General features: G+C 42.9%; 1 long non-coding RNA gene across 5 annotated transcripts; it reads right to left on the reverse strand.

The window, feature by feature from the left end:
- Nucleotides 1-204: 204 nt before the first annotated feature.
- LOC126725312 (uncharacterized) lies at nt 205-2,517 on the reverse strand. Of its 5 annotated transcripts, XR_007655410.1 has the most exons (5): nt 2,339-2,517; nt 1,616-1,781; nt 1,169-1,217; nt 940-1,062; nt 205-571 (listed from the first exon to the last, which is right to left on the reverse strand). It is a non-coding gene; the product is annotated as an uncharacterized LOC126725312 (long non-coding RNA). The 5 variants fall into 5 exon arrangements; XR_007655407.1 differs by lacking the exon at nt 2,339-2,517 and having other exon boundaries at nt 1,616-1,972; XR_007655408.1 differs by lacking the exon at nt 2,339-2,517 and having other exon boundaries at nt 205-574; nt 1,616-1,972.
- Nucleotides 2,518-24,280: the final 21,763 nt, after the last annotated feature.

Raw genomic sequence — 24,280 nt, forward strand, 5'->3', positions numbered from 1 at the left:
ATTAAAACTAGCTAAATGGTTTATATTAGATTGGAGAAGCGTCCTGCAGACGCGTAGTGTATAATTTTATGTACAAACATAATGTTTTTATTGCCTATAAAATGGTCAGAAGTTTTTTATATATTCTTCGGATAATAATGCCAAAATCATTGTTCAGAATTATATACAGTGGTTCTTTTGAAAGTATTGTGTTAACTAGCACACTTAGCCTCATCTGTGGTATATGGAAATTTCACGCTAAAACCACATGAATCACAACTGGGTATAGGGTTCAATCGGTAACACTTTCCATGCAGCAAAAATAAAGAGAAAAGGGATACCATCAATCAATGACAAAGACAACTTCAAATCAGCAGCTGCTCAAATTGGATTGTGCTGCTAGTCACTCTGCTTATCCATCGTGGCTTCTAAATGGTTGTTCCCATTTACTAATGGTAACAAGATCTGTAGTTCTTCCTCTCTTGTCTTGATTTGGTATGCAGTCTTATCAGATTGGCTGATTTGTTGAAGATAGTATTAGCCTTTGCCCACATCCTCTCAGTTAACACAACCTTGTCTGTGTCTCAATCACCTGCTGCACGTAAAGTTTGTCCGCGAGTTTAAAGAAAACAAAGAGTTTCAGCTGTAGTTGCTACTTGCTAGTAATTAAATTGATATACATCCAGCTTCAGTTGAAAGAGCACATCTCCCACTTAAATCCACTGATATTTTTTTAATCTTCTTTTTGATAAGTTAGTACAAGTTCCCTCAAGTTATATTTAAAGAGGAGAAAATTTAGCCTGATATTTTATTACAGGTCAATTAATAAATCGGTTCAATCAACATGATAATTTCAAAATTGCATCCACGCAGTAGGGCTACACATACATATAGACCACAGAGACAGCTAAATATGATGAAAGGAAGATACGAAATTTCTTTCCAAACATAGAAACTTACATGGAATGGTATGTAAGCATGTGTTCATTAACAGGGCCAACTGTCAAGCCTATATACCCTGCCATTGCACCATGAATGGCACTGTGTGCAAGGAGGGTGTGGTACTGATCATTTATGTGGGATCTACAAGCAAACAAAGTCTTAATATTTCCCTTTCAGATTGAAGGACAGATCCAAGAAGAAACAAAAAAAAAAAAAAAACATGAAGACGTTATTTCAATCAACAAACCTATATATTTAAGATTTATAGCCATCTTCTTCCATTTCGTGAAGTGATCCTAGCAACAAAATCCTACGATTAATATGGAAGAACTATCTATGTTTGCAATCTAGTTACTGGAAATTAACAGCATTTCTCTGAAAAGGAAAAAAAGAAAGTATAAACCCCCACATTATATCTTATAATCAAATCAATGGAAGTAACACCCAATTCACCATGTTGTAGTGCCAATAGCTTAACTATTTGTCAAACTGAAAAGGGGCACCTTAATCAGTTGAATTTACTTTACAAGTCTCTCTTTGGCATCATGTCCAAAAGACAATTGAAGGAAATTAGCAAAGCCTTAAGTTAGAAGTCACTTCACAAAAAAGACTCATCAAGTTGTTTCATTACTAAATCAAAGCTCAGCTCACACAATTGCAAGGCATGGGGAAAAAAATTAATACTAATCCATACCTTAATGTTTTTAGATATCCCTACACCCACATCTTGGAGTAACTTATTTTCAGAAGCATCCTACTGGTTGTTGGTGCCCATGCTTTCAGAAAGAAGCCCTTGTCCTGCATTACTATAACCATTTCTTTCCGTCTTTTCTCAATGAATTCAAATAGGCCACCAGGTCCTTCAAGATAAAAGGAGTGACTCAGGAATCAAACAACAGTCCACATCTCGGCTAGCAAGAGTAGCATACATTGCTAAGAGTGCAGCTTGAAAATATCTCGGCTACAAGAATTAGCTGAAGCTAATGCAAGAAACTTTGCTTCTCTTTATAATGGTTGATTTTATTAAGAAGAGTTAATGCAAGAGAACAGCCTCACCCCAAAAAAAAAAACCTTTAATGTTTACTCAGATGCTAAGATTTGTCTTATCAATTAATAGTAAATCAAAGAAACAGTAGCAAATTAAATGTAGCGCATAACGAGTAAGAAATGAGTTTAAAATACTGGATTTTTTTTTTTTTTTTTTTGGGAGGGGGGACAAAGAAACCACTCCTAAACTATGAAGCCCATCCCCATGCATAGCTATCATGAATCAACGAAAAATAATAAAAGTTCAATGTTCATTACAAAGGAAAATCTTTAGCTCTCTTTTCAATGAAAGCTCATTTCACTAGAAAATTAAGCACAATTTCAGATCAAACTAACAAATTTCATTAGCTATTAAAAGAATAAAGTTTACCACTGTAGCGGCCAATCAACTTGACAACTCCAATACCATTCTCAATGCTTTCCGATTCAACATGGGCTGCATTGATATCTTGTTGAGCCTCCTCAACTGAAGTGTCAAAACCAAAGAACTTGCCAGATAGAATTTACTTAAAAAAGAAAAAAAGACGGACTTTAGGAAATTCTGCAGCAATCACAAGAATCTAATACTGGAGTGACTTAGAAGAAGAACACCCTCAACCCCCACCCCCCAAACCCAATAAAAAAAAAACTGCCTGAGGAGTTCTTTACTTGTGCTAATTTATCTACTTGTGAAATTGCTGAGAACAATTGAGTATACAAAGAACTAAAAATGTGTATTTTTTTCAGTGTTAACATTTTCTTTAGATATGTTTTTCTACACCTCGCAAAAGAAACAGTTAAAAGAAGAGAAACAGAAAAATCAAATGAGAGTAAGCAAATCGGGTAGAAAAGGGACCTTAAATGTAATTGTTGGGTTGAGAGTGGAATTCACAGTTCTGTCTTTGTCTAGACATTTTTGCTTATATAATAACTCCCTCAACATTGATTTATATACTTTTTTAAGAAACCTCAAACATGTTGTGTCTAAGTACACCTATAGAAGAGTTCACAAAGATTTAAAAATAGTCCATGATTGGAGGTCCCAAAGTCTATACTTTATACCAAGAAACATAAATCAATCGAACAAACCTGACAACCACAGAGCACCCTTGGTTTGAGAAAATGTATTAGTACTTGCTGGTCTTGACATGAGAGAACGTCAAATTGGCCTTAAGCACCTGAGCAATCTTGGGCCAGCTGCCAGCTTTCCCTTCCTGTGCCTCTGGACCATTGTCTTGTAAGTTTAATAATCTTGATGGTAAAAACGGGAGTTGGGCTGCTCATACTGGTGAGGACAAAATGGACAGAAGGAGCTGTGACATGCTGAGCCTCTTGAGCTGTCTGGAGAGGCTTCGCATCTACTGTACGTCAATTACAAAATGTAAAAGAGACCGGCAATTCTGCACCCACAGGCAGATTGTAGCATGATGTAAGTTGAATTTAGACTGGGGAATTTGAGATTGTAAATGTATCCTTCCCCATGTGATTGTATAAATCCTGTGTGTCTAGATAAACAGAAAGAATTATGAAAAAAAATGAAAACAGGAGATACATTCTAAAGTAGGACCAAAGCATTAAAAGCCTTAAAAAGAATGCACCCTTTTGTTTCTTAAATGCTTCAACTTTTTCCTGTGATGAATTTTGACAACAACATTTGCACTTGGATGATTTTGTAAGAAATATAAAATTCATAGTTTCTAATATTGTTTCTCATGACATTATATTATACGATTGACTAAAAGTACTTGTAGACATCCGTAAAAAGAAAGGGAATAGGCACAGAAACCAAATATTAAATCTCATGTTGAATTAAATATTTTTTTAATTATCAATATTAGTAATTAAATTCGAATAATAATAGAAGTTTCTTTATTACTTACCAAAAATGTATTTGTATCTAGGTGTAAAACTTAAAAGAAACATAAGTAACATGAAGAGTCAAGACTAAAACTCAACAAATACCTGATCGTCAAATGGGGTTAGATTTGGTCTACACTACTTTTGGCTCTTATAACAACATCGTCATCAATGTGAATGAAGGGATGTGAGCAATTTTGCGCCACTCTTTACCCTTCTTCTCTTTGCATTGTTTACTGAAAGAAGGACATGAATGGATCCGTAGGTAATAAATAGAGACAGGCAACCCCACTTTTGGCATGTGCTTCAGCTCGGGACAGTTTAAGATCCACAATTGTTGAAGAGAGGTAAGGTGTTGAAGTCCCTTGTTGTCCAATGATCTCAAATTTTGAAATCCGCCAATGAAAAGAGTGGTAAGACTTGTGGGTAGCAAATTCTCCTCCAGAAAGGACTCCACAGCCCGGAAATCACTAGCAAGATTGTATAATATCAATGTGGTAAAAGAGTGCAATCTTTTCAATCCCCAGTCCATCCTAGTGGCAAAGAGTTTTTCCGAAACATCAATTATGAAAAGAACTAGAATGGATGGCAGACCACCTTTTGGAAATTTGAAAAGACATAAGTTGTGGACAATTTCTGATTTCCAAATGTTGAAGAGATGGGAGAAGCCTGTGCATGTTTGTAGGCATGGAATTGAGACGCTGGCATTTATTGACTAGTAACCGTATGAGATTGGGGGATGGTAATCCTCCACTGGGAAATGCTACAAAATTAGGACAATCCTCAATTTTCAAGGACATCAGATCAATTAGGTGACGTCCCTCCAAAACTGAAAGGGACTCCATTTTGCCACAAGTCTCGATTCAAAGAACACGAAGCTTTGGGAAGATGTGTAAAGGAAATGACTTGAGGGTATTACAGCTATAGGATATGTACAATGACTCAAGGCAAGAGTAGCATGGGTAAGTCGGAGACTGTAATTCCCTACAATTCAAGATACTAAGCTTTTTTAGTGTAGTGAGTAGACTACCACTTTTAAGATCAAGAGACTTGAGCAGAGGACCGCTATCAATCATTAACTCTTCAAGACAATTGTTGCCAGACAGCATTTGGTTTGGCAGAGACTCTTTAAGTTATCAAATCCGCCCATTCTGAGCATGTGCAATGTAGGTGGCAATACATTCATTTGCAACAGCATGTCATTATAATGGGTTACACGCAAATCACGAATGGCAGTAGCCCTTGGGAGAGAAGTCCCAAGCTTTAAGCATTTAAGAATCCAAAGTGTGGTTAAAGAAGGAAGATGCTTGGGCAGGCTTTTGCTTAGTTTGGGACAATCCTCAAGACGTAGCTCTTGAAGACGCGGGAAAGCTCCTCCTTCATAAGAAAACCATTCCTCCCACTTTAACATTCTCTCAAAATTCAATATTTTCAGTGATTGAAATGGTGTTATTGTGGAAGAACTGCCACCATAGAAATCAGGACCGACTTTAACAACTTCATCAAACCCAACAATGCTGAGGTTTTGAAGAGAGGGGAGTTGCCCAAGTGATGGCAAATTGAGGCAAAATCTGCAAGAGTTTAGATGAACAACTTTAACATTTGAAAATGAATAATCTCCTACCCAATTAGGAAAGCTTGTGCCACTGTAGTCGTTGATAACAAGCCTTTTCAAGTTTGTATGAGGTTGGAGATTGTTGAGTACGTCCCTTTCACTTTGAGAAATAATATCATCGGCATCCCACTCCAATGTTAGGTCCTTAAGCTGTCTCTTAGCCTTCAACTTTGCATACAAAGCATCTGTTGGGTTTATCACATCTTGAAGCTTTGCTATCAAAATGGCTCCTTTGAGATTTGGAAGCTTCCCTAACTCTCCAATTTGGAATCCAATATTCTTGTTGACAACAAATTTAGTCAAAGTCCGAAGACATTTTAATCTGCTTATTTGTATTGGCATCCTTTTTATACCGGTTCCAATAATATCAAGATGACGCAAATTAATGAGCTTTTGCATATGTGCTGGAAACATAACGAGAAATTTACATCCTGATAGATTCAATGTCAGTAAATTACACAACTTGCATATAGAGTTGGGCAACCTCTCAATTTTAGTGCAAGAGACATCTATATGGCATAGATGTTTAAAATCTCCAATTGACTTAGGTAACTCTATCAAATTAGCATAATGACAAAGAGAGAGCACACGTAAGGATCTTAGCATTAGCAATAGATCATGTGGTACCTTCTTTGTTATGTATAAGTCCAAATCTGCTTTGTACAATTCTAATGAAAGGAAGGTGCGTAAATGTTTAACTTTGTTCAAAGCCTCAAAACTTCTTTGATGTGTCATATTTTGTTCTAATGTAAGAAAAATGACAAGTCTTACTCATAATAATATTGTTTATGATGCTTTATTCACTCACCTATTTAGAGTAATGTTCATGTTATAGACACATCTAAGAATTTGGAAGCCCATTTTGAAGAATGCTAACACTCTAGCAAAGAAGTTCTCCATGGAAGTTATACAAGATCTATTACTATTTGTACTCCCTCAAATAGCAGCATAATTAGGTAGGATTTCTTACTATTTATGTGTTATCATAGTTGCTAGGTTGAAAGAATTCAATGATAGAGGCAGATTTTGTTATTTTCAATACTTACAAGTTAATTGTTGATTACTAAGCCTACAAGTTGCGTTAGAACTTATTTGGAAATCTATATCTATATATTACTAAAAACTGAAGCGTAGCGTTTAATGCTGCTGCGCTCACGTTAAGCCACGTCAGCGTCCACGTCATAATATTTTTTCTTTCCATTTTCTTATAATTATTTTTAATATTTTTTTATTTCATATTTACACTTCTCCAACCTTTCTCCCTCCCTTACCTTTTCATCTTCCCATTATTTCTCCAACCTTTCTCCTTCCCTCACCTTCTCATCTCCCCACTACCCCCTACATTAATATCATTCTTCATCTTTCCTTTCATCTTCCTCTATTTTTGTCTTTTCTTATTCACACTCTCTTACTATAAATTTGTCACTATTCATTTCATTTTATCCATAGTTTTCCCTTACACAAAAAAAAAAGGTTCTCTCTCTCTCTCTCTCTCTCTCACAAAAAAAATTTTGAGTGGATTTTTATTTTTTATTTTTCTTGCATCTTCGCTTTAGGTTGATAATTTTTTATATTCTTTAATCTACTTTAGGTTAATGTGATTCAATTTTTGTGTGTGTGTGTGTGTGTGTGTGTTTTTTTTTTTTTTTTTTTTTCTCTCTTTGATTGTTAAATGTTATCCTATTGTGTTATAAAGGATTAAATATAAAAATATAATATTATTTTACTACATAGCATGATTTGGATAATTTAATTTGGTTGTTATTATAATTTGATAGCATGATTTTTATAGTGCTCAATTTAGATGTTAAACTATAAGACTTTAATAAATTTTTTTAATCCTTTGTGGTGGACAAAGTACTCTTAATAGTATTAGAAGTACTCTATAATGCCATTTATTTAGAGAAAAACAAAGGTCGGCTAAACAAAAATTATTGGATGAGAGACAAATTTTATCTTTCACGATTTTAATTTTATTATTATTATTATTTTATAACAATGCATATATAGAAATTTAATTCTTAGATTTTTCTAATAATTGTTTATTTGATAATATGTTTTGGGTTGATGAAATTACAATTTCTGCAAAGAAAATAACCTTAGTAGATTATAAACAACAAATTGTTTTCCTAATTGGTCCAATTAATCATAGTTAAGTTTTATTAAATTTTTTAGTTACTTTTTTCAGTGTTTGGATTGTAGGCAGAAAAAATAAGTTTGAGAAAGTTTGTTTAAAACTAAAAGAATAATTTCCAAATTTTATACTCTTTTTAATTGTGGTTGCACGATTTTCTCGGCCCAACTTCTGTTGATCAGGCCTTGGCCCAAAGCACAACCCACAATAAATACTTGTAGAGAATGGGTTAAAGAGCTTGGCCTCAATGAAACTAGCAGGTCTAATGCATGTAGTGTACTGCTTGCAGAAAGAAAAATAAGAACGCCAAGAAGGATTCCTCAAGTCTCCTTTTATTTCTTTTCTTCTTCCTTTTCTTACAGTTCTCCCGTCCCCTCTTTGAGGGACTTCATTTACATTATATATTCTTCCTCTTTTCATCCCAGCCTTACACCTGTTAGCCATCCAAGCATCCACTCGAGCACCTGTCCCATCAGACGCCCTCATCAGACTCTTTGTGAGTTGCAGAGGCCAAGGCGGTACTGTTCAGGGGTCTTTTCCTCATTAATGCGGCTAAGAGGATGGTTGGGGCGCAATTAATGTGGTGGTAGCCTTCCGTGAGATATTTTGAATTTAATTCGTTTTATATGTTGGGGAAGGTGAGCTGAAATGGCTGAGCAGAGTTTCTCGTCTGGCTTCATGATGTCCGAGGACGAATTGCTTCTCGGACGGGTTTCCTTGGAGCTGCTGGGATTGGTAATGCTGCATACGAGGCCCTTCCTCGGATAGTAAGCTCCTCGGACGGGCCTGAGTTCGTAATAGCCCATCATTTCTGGGCCGGCCCCCACAATAGCCCCTCAAAACTGCGGTTTTAACCTCACTCCGAGGAGAAAAGCGGGGTTTTGATATTTGTGAGTGGAGGGAAATAAGAAAATCGTGGGGCGCGCGTGCGGACCGTTACTTTTCACGCGCTACAATTTACGAGACGTGGCCATTAACTTCTGGAGGCGTTATGTTCCCTTCATCCAACGGCTTGGCGTGGATCGAACGGCCATCGTTTCTTCCCGTATTTCTAGGCGGGGATGATCTTTTCTCTTTCCTCCCTGCTATATAAGACGTCAGCAGGGTTCAGTTCCTTTTTTCATCTGCATTCCTCAAACCCCAAAAGGCTCCAGAGAACTCCATCGAATCCCAGAGATATACGAACACTTGCGTCCGTTACGCCGCCGTAGCCGTTCTTCTGAAGCGCTTCGTCCAAGAGAGATTCCTAGGCGTCCTCTCGAGCGTTTTGTGAAGGTACCAGTACATCTCGCCCTTTTTTCCGTTTTAATTCCTTCCTCGGACTCTACTTCTCTTTTCAGTCTTTACTTTCATTTCCTCGGTTCAGTTCAGATGGGTAGATTCGAAAAATTAGTAAAAACTCCTGCCGCTATGGACGCCTTTAGGGCTAAATATCACATTCCCCCGAGGGTTGGGCTGCGGCACTGTCCTCTTGAAGGAATATTGACCGATAGAGTTGAGGGAGAAGTCGTTATCCCCATGATTGCTTTCATAGAGGGAGGGATGACACTTCCCATGCGCAGGATCACAAGGGAGTACCTGTTCAACCATAGGTTGACGCCGTATCAGTGTGCCCCAAATATGTTCAAGATACTAGGCTGTGTAGATGTCTTAGACGAGCGGATGAATCTAGGCCTTACTTGGCATGATGTGGCTTATTTGTACGAATGCCACCGCCTCGGGGATGATGGGTATTATCTTAAATCCCGGAACGAGGCCGTTAGGTTGATCTCTTGTCTTCCAGTTTCCAATAAGACCGTGAAGGATGACTTCCTCATTGCCTCCGGGGAGTGGTTCGACGGTATTCACTGTCCAACTCGGGCGGGAAAACCAGGTGCGGCGCTTTTAGGATTGATCCTTTTTGGGGAAAGGACTTAGTGTTGAGGGGTTATTTTTTCTGGCTTTCTTTGCAATTGGAAAATTTCATGATCTGACCTCACTTTTCTTGGTTGTTTGCAGACAAAATTCACGTTGCTCCTCGGATAGATCTTACGAATGTGCCAGCGCTGAATTATCTTCTCAGGTCGGAGATTTACGTTACCGGGGACAGACAGTTGCGTGCGGCCCATCTGATTTTGGGCTATCAACCTCTGAGCAGTGCTTTCCAGGCAGTCGGTCACGCTATAAGGGCGGGCAGTACGAGGTTGGCTAGGATTGACGTGTCCCGAGACGGGTTCCTAGCTCCACACGATTTACCACCAGTAGTGCTGCCTGGGGTCAGGGATCCTTACCTAGCGGAGCAGCTTCCTCCAGTGAATGAGCCTGGCGCGGCTGCTCGGATTGAAGAAGAAACTGAATCTTCCCGTCTTTCTCTTGAGGCAGAAATAGACGAGTTTTACTTCGAGGAGGAAATTCAGCAAAATCCTTTAGGGGAGTCTTCCAATCCTGAAGCCGAGCAGGACCGACATTCTGCAGTTGGTGTTCCCCCAATCGTTATCTGCTCGGACGATACCTCAGACGAAGAGGCCGAGCCTATGGCAGGAAAAGGGAAGTCCTTGAAGGAGTTGATGTCTTCCAGGGGGAAAGGTCAGTCACCAAAGGGTCAATCTTCGAAGGGGCCTACTCCGTCTCAGGTCAAGACCCTTCCCCCGGCGGTCCCCCAGGGTGTCTCGGACCTTGGCCTTAAGGTTAATCCGGACCTGAAGAAGAAAAGGCCGGTGGACACGCCTGAGGAAGGCGAGGTGGCTGTCCAGCCGGCCAAGCAGCAGAAAACCACACGGGCGCCAAGGAGCAGAAGGGGTACATCCTCGGACAGTAGGGACGAGGGGAACCTTGCCGAAGTGCGCACTGCCCCTCGCTCATGGGACCCAAAGTTGGAGCTGGATGGGCTTGCCATTCCTTACACTGCTTCGGTCCGAGAGTATAATCGTGGCCGGGCAGGGTACGTGGCGGAGGCCTTAGAGCAGCCCCTACTTCTTCCTCGGGACATGGAGGCCTACAGGTGGTGCACTCAGTCCGAGCTCTTCCTATCCCTTAAAAGGGATCTTGCGCTGGTAAGTAATCCTTTTGCTGCTTTGTCCGTTTACTTGCTCCTGTTAGATTATATACTCTTCTTTTAAGGACGCTCTTGTTTTGTCCGCAGATTACTCAGCAAGTCTTTGTGGCTGAGGAGTTTTGCCGTGATAGCCGCAATCTGGCTGAGGCTGAGACCCAGGCTCGGACAGAGGTGGAGAAAGCCTTGGGGTCTCTCAAGCATGATCACACTAAACTCACGGCTGAGCTCAAGGATTCGGAGCACCGACGTAAAAGTGCAGAGGCTGGCCTGAAGACTGCCGAGGATCAGGCGGAGGACCAGCGCAAACAGCTGTACACGGCTCAGCTTAACCTTACCACCGAGAGGCAGGCAGTGAAGGATCTCAGGGCTGCCCTGCAAAAGGTGGAGGATGAACTGAAGCTGGCAAGGGAGGAGGCCCAGCTGATCCGAGAGTCCACAGAGGCTGAGAAAAATGCTGCTCGCCAACTCGGGGCCGCAGAGACTGAGGCCAGGCTGTCCGAGGAGATCCCTGAGGTATGCAGGGAGTACTGCGACATTTCATGGGCTCATGCTCTTGATGCTGCAGGAGTTCCTGCGGAGTCGGCACTGAGATTGCCCGAGAGCATCTTCTATCCTCCGGAGATCCGAGCTAACCCTGAAGAAGTCCAAGTTGCTTCGGAGCAAGACCTGGCGGCGTCTGATGCCGTCCTTGTGCCTGTTGTGGCTAAGGATCTTGTGCCTGATGTGGCTAAGGATCTTGCCACAGACTCTACAATTGAGGTTCCCCCTCCTCAGTCCGAGCAGAAAGAAGATCCTCCTGCTCAAGCCTGGCCTTTTAGGCTTTCAACCTCTGTAAATAGTTTTTATTATATATATTTTTTTATTTTGTTTCATTTTCCTTTTAAATGAGAGTTGCCCTATTCTTCCCTTTTTTGTAAGGACCTCTCTTTCTGATGTACTCGGAATATTAATATAATATGTTCATTTTGCTTACTGCGGATGTGTGTCAATAGCGTTCTTTTTTAAACATTTGCAACGAGGTAGATACAAGCAAACGGTCAAAGTGAAAATGGGTCTTTGGGTTGCTTATTTGAGGGTCGCGATGGTGCTGAACTGTGCGCATGTATTAAAAGTGATTCCCTTTAAGTAACAATCTCCCAATCTATCATAAGTAATAATCTCCCCAAAAGTCTGTGGTCCGAGGAGCCAGGCAGTACTTAGGTTCTGCTTAAAACTATGACTTGTCATGAGCAATAATTTCCCCTAGAGTCTGTGGTCCGAGGAGCCATGCAGGACTTAGGCTCTGTTTAAAACTATGAGCTGTCATGAGTAATAACTTCCCCAAAAGTCTGTGGTCCGAGGAGCCATGCAGGACTTTGGTTATGCTTAAAGCTTATAAATAGTTGGCTTAAGTAACGATTTCCCCCAAGTCTGTGGTCCGAGGAGCCATGCAGGACTTGGGTTCTGTTTAAAACTCATAAATAATCGGTTTTAAATAACAATTTCCCCCAAGTCTGTGGTCCGAGGAGCCATGCAGGACTTGGGTTCTGTTTAAAACTTATAAATAATCGGTTTTAAATAACAATTTCCCCCAAGTCTGTGGTCCGAGGAGCCATGCAGGACTTGGGTTCTGTTTAAAACTTATAAATAATTGTAATGTCAACTGGAAAGCGGCAAATAGTCATGAAAGAGAACATACGCTAAGCCATTCTTATTAATAATAATACCTCCTGAGGTTATTTACATTCCATGGTCGAGGTACAGCTTTTTCATCCAAATCTTCTAAGTAGTAGGCGCCTATTCCGGCCACGGACGTGACTCGGTAAGGTCCCTCCCAATTGGGCCCCAACTTGCCCCAAGAGGGGTTCTTTGCGCTGCCAAGAACCTTCCTCATCACGAGATCACCTGGACCCAGAGGCCGCAGCTTGACGGTAGCATCATACCCTTGTCTTAGCTTCTGGTGATAATAGGCCATGTGAATCGTGGCCTTCTCCCTCCTTTCCTCGGCTAGATCCAGACTTCTTCCTAGCAACTCATCGTTATCGCTTGGCGTAAACGAGCTAGACCTCAATGTCGGGAAATTGTTCTCGATCGGAAGCACAGCCTCAGCCCCGTAAGTCATTGAGAAGGGGGTCTCACCGATGGAACGCCGTGGCGTTGTCCGATAGGTCCATAAAACGTGCGGTAGTTCTTCTACCCATCTCCCCTTTGACTCATCCAATCTTTTCTTCAATCCGTTCACTATGACCTTGTTTACGGCCTCGACTTGCCCATTTCCTTGGGGATATGCGGGGGTGGAATATCGATTAATGATCCCAAACTCACGGCAATACTCCCTAAAATTCTTGCTGTCAAACTGAAGACCATTGTCGGAAATGAGTGTTCTCGGAGTTCCGAAGCGGGTGATGATGTTCTTCCAGATGAATTTCTGGGCGTCCACGTCCCTAATGTTGGCCAAAGGCTCAGCCTCCACCCATTTAGTGAAGTAATCGGTTCCGACTATTATGTATCGCTTGTTCCCTGCAGCTTTGGGGAAAGGTCCGACAATATCAAGACCCCATTGCGCGAACGGCCATGGACTGGAGAGTGGGTTGAGAACACCTCCGGGTTGGTGGATATTCGGAGCAAATCTTTGGCACTGATCGCACTTCTTGGCGTATTCCTGGGCCTGTCTCTGCATGTTCGGCCACCAATATCCTTGAGTGAGTGCCCTGTGCGCCAGCGATCTTCCTCCGGTGTGACTTCCACAAATTCCCTCATGCAGCTCTTCAAGAAGTGACTCGGACTCCTCTGGATGTACGCAGAGCAGGTACGGTCCAGAGTAGGAGCGCCGATAAAGTTTGCGGTCCTCTGATAGCCAAAAACGAGGAGCATTCCTACGTATCTTCTCGGCTTCTAGTCTTTCTTCCGGTAGGATCTCATCTTGGAGGAAATTCCTTAGGGGGTCCATCCAACTGGGGCTCTGTCTTATCTGATGGACTTGGATCGGGTTTCCGCTGATGGGACTGGCCTTAACTAGATCTTCGACTAGGATTACTCGTGGCAAATTACGTGCCGAGGACGTGGCAAGAGTGGCCAGCGAGTCTGCATGAGTGTTTACGCTCCTGGAAATGTGCGTTAATTTGAAGGATTGAAAGCTCTCCTGTAGCCGTTTGACTTGTCCTAGATACTCTTGCATCCTAATATCTCGAGCTTCCAGCTCTCCCATCACTTGTCCGACCACTAATCTGGAGTCCGAGAAGGCTTCAATTACTCTCCCACCCAACCTTTGAACCATTGCCATTCCTTGAAGTAAGGCTTCGTATTCGGCTTCATTGTTCGTAGCCGAGAATCCGAGTCTTAATGACTTTTCAATGACAGCGCCGTCTGGCGATATTAAAACTATCCCAACTCCTGATCCTCTCTGGTTGGCCGCGCCATCCACGTAGACCTTCCAGTGCATGGTTTCCCCGGTCGAAATCGCGCCAACCAGTTTTCCGCCGAGGTCTTTCTTCTCGGTCAGCGTTTCTATAGAGGGCTCAGCAAATTCTGCTACCAAGTCCGCGAGGACCTGTCCTTTGACGGAAGGTCTGGGCATATATTTAATATCGAAAGCCCCCAGAAGAGCACTCCACATGGCGATCCTTCCTGTGTAGTCAGCACTTCGAAGCACGGCTCGAAGTGGAAGCTGAGTCAGGACGATGACCGTGTGCGCCTGAAAGTAATGAGGAAGCTTTCGGGTTGCATGCACTATCGCCAGAATTGCCTTCTCTAGGGGTAGGTATCGCACCTCGGCTTCATGTAGTGACTTGCTCACATAGTACACCGGTCGCTGCACTCCATTATCATCCCGTATTAATACCAGGCTTACAGCGTGGGGAGCTACGGCGATGTAAGCAAACAGCACCTCGTCTGCCTCCGGACTGGACATGATGGGTGGTCGGGACAGGTAGTCCTTGAGCTGCTGGAAAGCCTGAACGCAATCCTCCGACCACTTAAACTTTTTCCACTTGTTTATCAGGAGATAAAAAGGTCGACATCGATCCGCCGATCGTGATATGAACCGGCTTAAGGCCGCAATCATGCCAGTGAGCTTCTGCACTTCCTTCGGGTTCCGAGGAGTCTGTAGACTGTTAATGGCTTTGATTTGGTCAGGGCTTACTTCTATCCCTCTATGGGTGACCATGTACCCTAGGAATTTCCCCGACCCGACCCCGAATGAACATTTGGAGGCATTCAGCCGCAACCGGTGCTCCCTTAAGATAGCGAAGATAGTTCCCAGGTCTTGTACGTGCTCGGACACCCTTTTGCTCTTCACAACCATATCGTCTATATACACCTCAATAATCTTGCCCAGTTGCGGCTCGAACATCCGAGTCATCATCCTCTGGTAGGTTGAGCCCGCGTTCTTTAGCCCGAATGGCATCACCTTATAATGGTAATTTCCGATGGGCGTCATGAAAGCCGTTTTTTCTTGGTCCTCCAGCGCAAGGGGTATCTGATGATAGCCCTGGAAGGCGTCCAGGAAGCTCATTCGAGGGTGTCCCACGGTTGCATCCACCAATCGATCAATTTTGGGAAGGGGGAATGGATCCTTGGGGCACGCCTTGTTCAGGTCCGTGAAGTCCACGCAGACCCTCCATTTCCCCGTCTTTTTCTTCACCACCACTGTGTTCGCCAGCCATTCTGGGTAAAAAACCTCTTTGATAGCCCCTGCTCTTTTCAACTTGGCCACTTCGTCTCTCACGGCACCAGCGTGCTCCTTTGAGGGGCGTCGGGGTGGTTGTTTCCTCGGAGTGGAAGAGGGGTTGACGTTCAGGTGGTGGCAGATGAGGCTGGGATCAACTCCAGGGGCATCGTAGGCGTCCCAAGCGAATACATCAACATTTTCTCTGAGAAATTTGATCAGTTCCTCCTTTTCCTGAGACGGTAATTCAGAGCCGACCTGAAAGAACTTCTCCGGGTCGTTGCTGACAGCAACCCTATCTAAACCTTCACACCTTATCTCCTCGGCCAGCCCCTTGTCTTGCTCTGCCGAGGAGGCTGGTTGCTATAAGCTCTTTGGGATCGAGGTCTCGACCAAGGGCCGATGTAAAATGGCGGCCACCACACACTTCCTGGACACGGCCTGATCTCTTCGGATCTCTTCCACTCGTCCTCTGGAGGGGTATTTCACTTTCTGGTGAAGTGTGGAGGTCACGGCCTCTAGGCTGTGGATCCAGGGCCTTGCGACTATCGCGGTGTAGGGTGAATAAGCGTCGACCACGATGAAATTCACCTCCACAACTTCCGCCCCAGTCTGCACGGGAAGTCGGATTTGCCCCTTTGGTGTAACGAGCTTCCCCTCGAAGCTGAGGAGGGGGGAGTCATAAGCTGTCAGGTCTTCTGGCTTCAGATTCAGCCCCTTGTATAGGTCGGGGTACATTATCTCCACCGCACTTCCAGAGTCTACTAATACCCTTTTCACGTCGAAACCCCCAATCCGCAAGGTGACCACCAAGGCGTCATCGTGAGGCTGAATTGTTCCTTCCTTATCCTCATCCGAGAATCCCAGTATCAAAGAGCTTCCCTTTTTTATCCTTTTGGGATCCCTTTGCCTGCCCTCGGAGGGAAGGCAGTCCACGGCTAATACCCTGGGGATGGGTGGCCCGGTTCTTCCTGGTGCAGCGAGGATGACATGTATCGTCCCGGTGGGGGGTCTTAAAGACACGTCTCTTCGAGGTTCTTGTGTCGCTGGGCCAGGATGGCCGCTCGATGGGTGCAGCAGGTGACGTAGCTTTCCTTCTCGGACCAATTGGTCCAGGTGATTCCACAGACTCCTGCAGTCCTCAGTAGTATGCCCGTGGTCCTGATGATATTGGCAATACAGGTTCTGATTACGGTTGGCAGGGTTTCCAGCCATCTTTCCCGGCCATCTGAAATAGGGTTCATCCCTTACTTTTTCCAGTACCTGTTGCACCGGCTCTCTGAATACGGCATTCACTGTTTGCGGGTTGCTCTGCCCAGCCTGTCGCGGAAAATCTCTCCTCGGCTGACCAGGATTGTGACGTTCCGTCCTGAAATCATTTCCTTTAAAGGGGACAACCTTCTCCTTCCCCTTCCCTTGCAGCTGATCCTCCTCCACCCTTTTGTACTTGTCGATCCTATCCATTAACTGTTGGACGTCAGTAACTGGTTTTCCGGTGAGGGATTTCCTCAAGCCATGCCAGGTAGGGAGGCCGCTTTTGAACGTGCTGATAGCAACGTTATCATGGTCGTCGTCTAAATCGTTATACACTTCCCAATACCTATCCGAGTATGCTTTCAGAGTTTCACCTTCATGCATGGACAGGGACAGCAGCGAACTGAGCGGTCGAGGGACTCTGGTATTTGTAATAAAGCGGGAGCAAAAAGCTTGAGTGAGCTGCTTGTAGGAGCCTACGGAGTTTGTCCTCAGGCTGTTGAACCACCTCATTGCCATCGATCCCAAGCTGGACGGGAAGATCTTGCACATTAGGGCTTCGTTTTGTGAATATATCGCCATTTTTTGGTTGAATTGACTCACGTGCTCTACCGGGTCCGTTCTGCCGGTATAGATGACGAACACCGGTTGGTTAAAGCGTCTTGGCAGCTTAGCCCCTTCGATTCTATTCATGAAGGGTGATCTTGAAACCTGATCCAACGCCTTCTTCATGGCGTCGCTCCCCGAACCTCTGCTGGATGGGATCTCATACTTCCGTACTGGGCGTGGTTCCTTTACGTAAGAAAAGGTCTCGCTTGGGGGGGTCCTTGACCTTCGTCTGTAACTCATGTCCTCCTCCTTAGAAGACTCGCCTGAGTCAGAGGGAGATCGTCTTCGCTGTACACGTCGTAGCTTCCTTTTTAGGTTGTCTATCTCTCGCTGCATGGCCTGGTGACTATTTCGCCTCTGAGACACGTGACTTCCTATCTCTGTGTGACTTTGACTCGTCCGGGTGGTATGCGCACTCCCTTCACGATTCCCCCTGCCGCCCTGGTTGGTTGGGTTATTTTGCCTCTGGGACTCGGCGGGTTGTGTTCGTTGGGAGTTAGCTTGGTGAGGATCCTCCTGGTGTGGATCTATTTCTTCCATGCTCGACCGTTGCACTAGCTGATGCCCTAGCTCTTTCCCACAGACGGCGCCAATTGTGGTTGCACGATTTTCCCGGCCCAACTTCTGTTGATCAGGCCTTGGCCCAAAGCACAACCCACAATAAATACTTGTAGAGAATGGGTTAAAGAGCTTGGCCTCAATGAAACTAGCAGGTCTAATGCATGTAGTGTACTGCTTGCAGAAAGAAAAATAAGAACGCCAAGAAGGATTCCTCAAGTCTCCTTTTATTTCTTTTCTTCTTCCTTTTCTTACAGTTCTCCCGTCCCCTCTTTGAGGGACTTCATTTACATTATATATTCTTCCTCTTTTCATCCCAGCCTTACACCTGTTAGCCATCCAAGCATCCACTCAAGCACCTGTCCCATCAGACGCCCTCATCAGACTCTTTGTGAGTTGCAGAGGCCAAGGCGGTACTGTTCAGGGGTCTTTTCCTCATTAATGCGGCCAAGAGGATGGTTGGGGCGCAATTAATGTGGTGGTAGCCTTCCGTGAGATATTTTGAATTTAATTCGTTTTATATGTTGGGGAAGGTGAGCTGAAATGGCTGAGCAGAGTTTCTCGTCTGGCTTCATGATGTCCGAGGACGAATTGCTTCTCGGACGGGTTTCCTTGGAGCTGCTGGGATTGGTAATGCTGCATACGAGGCCCTTCCTCGGATAGTAAGCTCCTCGGACGGGCCTGAGTTCGTAATAGCCCATCATTTCTGGGCCGGCCCCCACATTAATGATTCACAAAATGTTATAAATAACTTTTATTAAAAAATAAATATTTTCATTAACTTGCCTTTTGAATTTCTGAAAAAAATTGTTTTATTTTTTTCATTTTAGTACGACAAAAATTATTAAATTTATGATTTATGATTGTTCTTATATTACATTTATGATTATTCTTATAATAAATAAAAATATAATTACAAAATACATTACCCTTTATTAAATTAGTTTAAATTGTATAAAAAATTTTAATAAAACCACCATAAAACAATTATCATGCGCAATGCGCAGGTTCGCGGCTAGTATATAATAATAGGTAAAACTGAGAGAAAATTCAATTAGATTTCAAATTTGAATTAAATTAGAGTCTAATTTTACGCCATGTGTCCCATCTAATCTAAATTTTTAAAATTTTGTGCCGAGTGAGTTAATTCAATGTAAAAATTGGATTTCAATTAAAGTTTAATTTTGTGCCATGTGTCCCATCTAATCTAAGTTTTTAAATTTTTGTGTCAAATTAGTTAATTTAGTGTAAAAAATGAAGAGTCCAATATAAGTAAACCATAAAAATTATAATTTTTGAATGGTTTTATATATATGAGCTTTTTTTTTTATATAACTAAAAACAATTCAAGTTTATAAGTCATATATATATATATATATATATATATATATATTAATAGCTAAAACTAAGAGAAAATCCAGTTAAATTCTAAACTAGAGTCTAATTTTGTGGCAAGTATCTCATCTAATTTTTAAATTTGTGTTTCAAGTGAATTATTAGGTGCAAAAATTAAAGAGTTTAAATTCAATTAGATTCTAAATTGAATTTTAATTGGAATTCAATTTTATGCATGCGTTCCATCTAATATTTTAATTTTTGTGGCAAGTAAATTATTGAATACAAAAATAGAAGAGTCTAGATGTAATTAGATTATAAATTATATATATGTAATTGTAATTATTTTTAAATGTATCCGTGCATATGCACGGAGTTACACACTAATACATGGTAATGGTGGAAGCTTCTTTTAGATAGAAATTATGGAAAAAATTTTGTTAATAATAGAAAATTTTTCTGGGCGGTGATTGTTTTAAAAAAATTGTTGGGATGGGTTTTAGGGCCAGGAAAGTTGTGAGTTATGGACACAAACATGAGTTATGCAGAGTTACATGTATTGGTAGAATTGGTGGTGTAGGGACACGATTCTCAAACGGCCCAACAATGACGTTGGGCTCGCACGTGAAGGATCCCTCACAATAAGATTTGTAGAGAGTGGGCTTGAAAGGCTAGCGTTTGGTCACGGGGCGTTGGTCCAAACCGGACTTTAGGGAAACTCAGATAAGAAAAGGCTTCAGCCTGGATATCCAAGTCCTACAGCTTTGTAACTTGAGGGATTGGACTCCTCGGATCATGTCCGAGGAGCACTAATGTCTTTCTCCGGTTACCCGACGGTGGGTTTTTCGTGGTGGTGTACATATATTGTCCGGGCATTCTCATCCCTGGAGTTTTTTCCAGGAAGTGAAAATGGGGATCCCTTTCTGATTAGTTTATCTTCTCTTTTATACTAGCCTACGTTCGCTGTCCCTCGTCCACGTGTAGGGTCAACTTTTTTAGGACTGCTATTTGTCCCGTCAGTCTAATCCCAGAATTGTTGGGTATGGTTTGATAAAGCCTAAGAATCTGGTTCTGTTAGGTACAGAGTCTTATCTGGGGAGGGTAATAAGGGTAACTTACCTAAGATATTTTAGATCTTCTTACCAATTTTTCTTTACCTCTTTTTTACCCCTCTTCTTTAAGGGAGCTTTGGGTCGGCCGAGGACTAAACCGTCCTCGGCTGCGTCTCTGGGCCATCTTTGGCCTTATATTTTTTAACCTTTGGGCCATAACTTTTTTTCGGCTTGGGCCTGTGGACTCTCCATGAGCAAGTGGGCCTGGCCCATAAATTATTGGGCCCCACAATAGCCCCTCAAAACCCTGCTGTCCAACATCTTGGTTGGAAAGGTGGGTTTTGGTAATACCGAGCCTTTATTATGGCTCATTTATTTCAGCCCTTGACTGACGCGGGCGACTCTTCACCTGCTCAGGGAATGTACCGGTCTACGAGATGTTCCCCTTAATTTGCGCACGATGCCCTTATGCCGTTTGGTTATCCGAAGCGCGTCTTTAATATCTTCCCTTTACGAGACCTCCCAGATCTAACGGTTATGGATAGCGTGGGGAAACGAAACGGATGTATATCTTATTTGCAGATTTCCCTAGAGATCTGAAAGCATTATGTACCCTTTTCCTCGTCCCCTATATAAAGAGAGAAGACAAAGACTGATTTTCTCATACCTGAGTCCCTCAGATTCCTCCCAGAGTCCACTTCTTCTCTCTGGTTATACCTTATCCGACAATACGTTCACCACAGTAGTCAGCCATGAGTAAACCATTTCATTCCCAAAAACACCATGTCCTAATAAAGCTCGAGATGGCTCGGTCAGGACAAGGATGGTGGAGACTCAAGATTTGTCTCCCCTTCCTTTTAGCCAAAATCCGAAGCAGGGACTCGTCACATCTCACTTTCGGTGTGACTGAGTCAAAAACATCCAGTATCACCACCATCCGCTCTCTCATGAGTATATCTAACATGGCCCCAGTGGGTTAGGAGTCAGGACTGGGGCAGGGACTAAATGCCCCTGCTTCTTCCTCTCTTCGTTCACTGGCGCCGCCCTTTGCCTCTCTTTCTTCCTTCTCACCTTTTCCCTCTTCTTCTCCTCCTTCTTACTCATCTCCTCCATCTTCCTCATTCATCTCCTCCATCCTCTTCTTCCTTCTCCTTCAAATTCTTCTTCCTTGTCCTTCAAATTCTTCTTCCTTCTCCTTCATCTTTTTCTAAAGAAGGCCCCTCTCCCGATATGAGCAGTACTGAGCCAGAGATTGGAGAGACTTTGAAGACGAGTTTAAAAGACACCTGACTGTTTACTTATCTGTATTGCGGATGTTATAGTTGCTTCGGCAGTTCATCTTTTGTATAGGCTTGTTTAAGCCCCTTTTTGTACGTTGTAATAATTTTTCATATTAATAAAAGTTGCTGTTACTTTACTTCGCATGTTCTGTTTTTATGTTTTTACAAGTTTACAAGCGCTGCTCGGCACAATAATATAGCATTTGAATCAATGACAACTAAGGCTAAAATATTTGCTAATGAAAAGATGTCATCATAACTTTAATAAAATTATTCAACATAGCAATGCCGACCAGTGAGGGATGAAACTCACTTTAAAATTAGCCGAGATGAGGACTAAGTGCTCGATACGGTATAGGAAGTAACTATCCGAGGACATGTCACCCGCCAAATGAACAGTTTCCTTAAGCTAATGAACATTGGGTCGTTTCGCCATCTTCTTAACACACTGGCCTTAACCTTTTACAGTATTTGAGCCGAGAACCTTCCCCATCCGAGTACTTGGTTTCCCCATAGGCTTGAGTCCGAGGACCATGCAAGTCCTAGGTTCTGTCCAAAACTTATGTTTTTTCTTTTGTGTACTTGGTTTCCCCATAGGCTTGAGTCCGAGGACCATGCAAGTCTTAGGTTCTGTCCAAAACTTATGTTTTTTCTTTTGTGTACTTGGTTTCCCCATAGGCTTGAGTCCGAGGACCATGCAAGTCCTAGGTTCTGTCCAAAACTTACGTTCTCTCTTTTGTGTACTTGGTTTCCCCATAGGCTTGAGTTCGAGGACCATGCAAGTCCTAGGTTCTGTCCAAAACTTATGTTTTTTCTTTTGTGTACTTGGTTTCCCCATAGGCTTGAGTCCGAGGACCATGCAAGTCCTAGGTTCTGTCCAAAACTTACGTTTTCTCTTCTGTGTACTTGGTTTCCCCATAGGCTTGAGTCCGAGGACCATGCAAGTCCTAGGTTCTGTCCAAAACTTATATTTTTTCTTTTGTATACTTGGTTTCCCCATAGGCTTGAGTCCGAGGACCATGCAAGTCCTAGGTTCTATCCAAAACTTATACTTTTTCTTTTGTGTATTTGGTTTCCCCATAGGCTTGAGTCCGAGGACCATGCAAGTCCTAGGTTCTGTCCAAAACTTATGTTTTTCTCAGTACTTGGTTTCCCCATAGGCTTGAGTGCGAGGACCATGCAAGTCCTAGGTTCTGTCCAAAACTTATGCTTTTTCTTTTGTGTATTTGGTTTCCCCATAGGCTTGAGTCCGAGGACCATGCAAGTCCTAGGTTCTGTTCAAAACTTATGTTTTTCTCAGTACTTGGTTTCCCCATAGGCTTGAGTCCGAGGACCATGCAAGTCCTAGGTTCTGTCCAAAACTTATGCTTTTTCTTTTGTGTATTTGGTTTCCCCATAGGCTTGAGTCCGAGGACCATGCAAGTCCTAGGTTCTGTCCAAAACTTATGTTTTTCTCAGTACTTGGTTTCCTCATAGGCTTGAGTCCGAGGACCATGCAAGTCCTAGGTTCTGTCCAAAACTTTTTGAGTTCAGATTCTCCCTTTCTTCAGGTATTTCACGAGGCGCCGAGCAGGGGTTGTCCTCGGCAACGGCTATTTCTCGGCGTGGGCCACGGTCCCTGGGCCCTCATGCAGAGCGGGCCTGGGCCGCGAAGTCATTAAGCCCACGAATTAAGAGGTATCTCTACAGCCTTTGGCCACGCGGTACTCTCTGACGTCCCAATGTTCGAGGTGCGCCTTTACGAGGCTTCTTTAATCTTGTGGTTGCAGTTGACGTTGGAAGTTGAGCCAGAGTCATTTTGTCTGTAGCGTTCCTTGGGACGTTGCGAGAATTAAATGCCACCACCTTACCTTTTAAATAAATAGGAGAGAAAGGTGTTTTACCTTCGCACAAGTCCTTCAGTTTCCTCCCTTAGTATATCATGTCTGAGGCGAGGGTTGAGGAAAAAGAACTCTTTCCGCCACGGAGGCGCTGTGTCCTCCTGAGACTCAAAATAGTGAGGTATGGGCACAGGAAGCATAAGTTCAAGAGAATACTCCATTTCGATTGAGGGGAAAGGGTGTCCCTCCTTCTTTTAGTCAAAATCCGAAGCAGGTTCTGTTCATGCCAGAATTTTGGTGTGTCAGAAGAAAGATTCTCCGCCATCAGCGCCTCTGCCTTGTGGCAGGCAAATATTTAGAGAAAGCCCCTCAACTTCTAGCTCCCTGCACCTTTCCTTCAGCGGTGTGAGGCTCAAGTTGGGTTTCTTTTGCTGCCTGAGTTATGGGCACGTAAAAGCATTGAGGAAGAACAAGGTCTTGGAGCAGTAGCCAACCTCTCCTCTGATCCACTTCCTCGGCTTTGTTTTATATATTTTTTCTTGTATCTTCCTACTCAATTATGTAGTGAGCTCTGACATAAGCTGATTCCAGCTTTTCATTGTACGCTGTACTATTTTTTTGTTTTAGTAAAAATAGAAATTTATTTACATGTTTTGAGTACTGATCTTTTGGCAACACTACTTTGTGAATGGGTGTGCTCCATGTGTGTGTTTCTTCAAGAATATTTAGAGCAAGATACCTTGAAACATAATCTAACTAACTCTAATTTACCAATACTACCAGGCATTATATCGATAATTCATAGTAAATCAAACTTAGGAAACTAACCGGGGTAACAGTTGAATATTCTGTGATAAGCGCGTGAATACCGTCCAAGACTGATAATCTCTAAATAATCCATCCGAGCAGCTGACTGAGAAGTAGGGAACTCTGATTGTGCTTCTAGCGACTTACATTTTTTTGAGTACTTGGTTTCCCCATAGGCTTGAGTCCGAGGACCATGCAAGGCCTTGTTTCTGTCCAAAACTTTTTGAGTACTGGGTTTCCCCATAGGCTTGAGTCCGAGGACCATACAAGGCCTTGGTTCTGTCCAAAACTTTTTTGAGTACTTGGTTTCCCCATAGGCTTGAGTCTGAGGAC

Source organism: Quercus robur, chromosome 5 (genome assembly GCF_932294415.1).
Source record: "Quercus robur chromosome 5, dhQueRobu3.1, whole genome shotgun sequence".
NCBI classification, from domain to species: Eukaryota; Viridiplantae; Streptophyta; class Magnoliopsida; order Fagales; family Fagaceae; genus Quercus; species Quercus robur.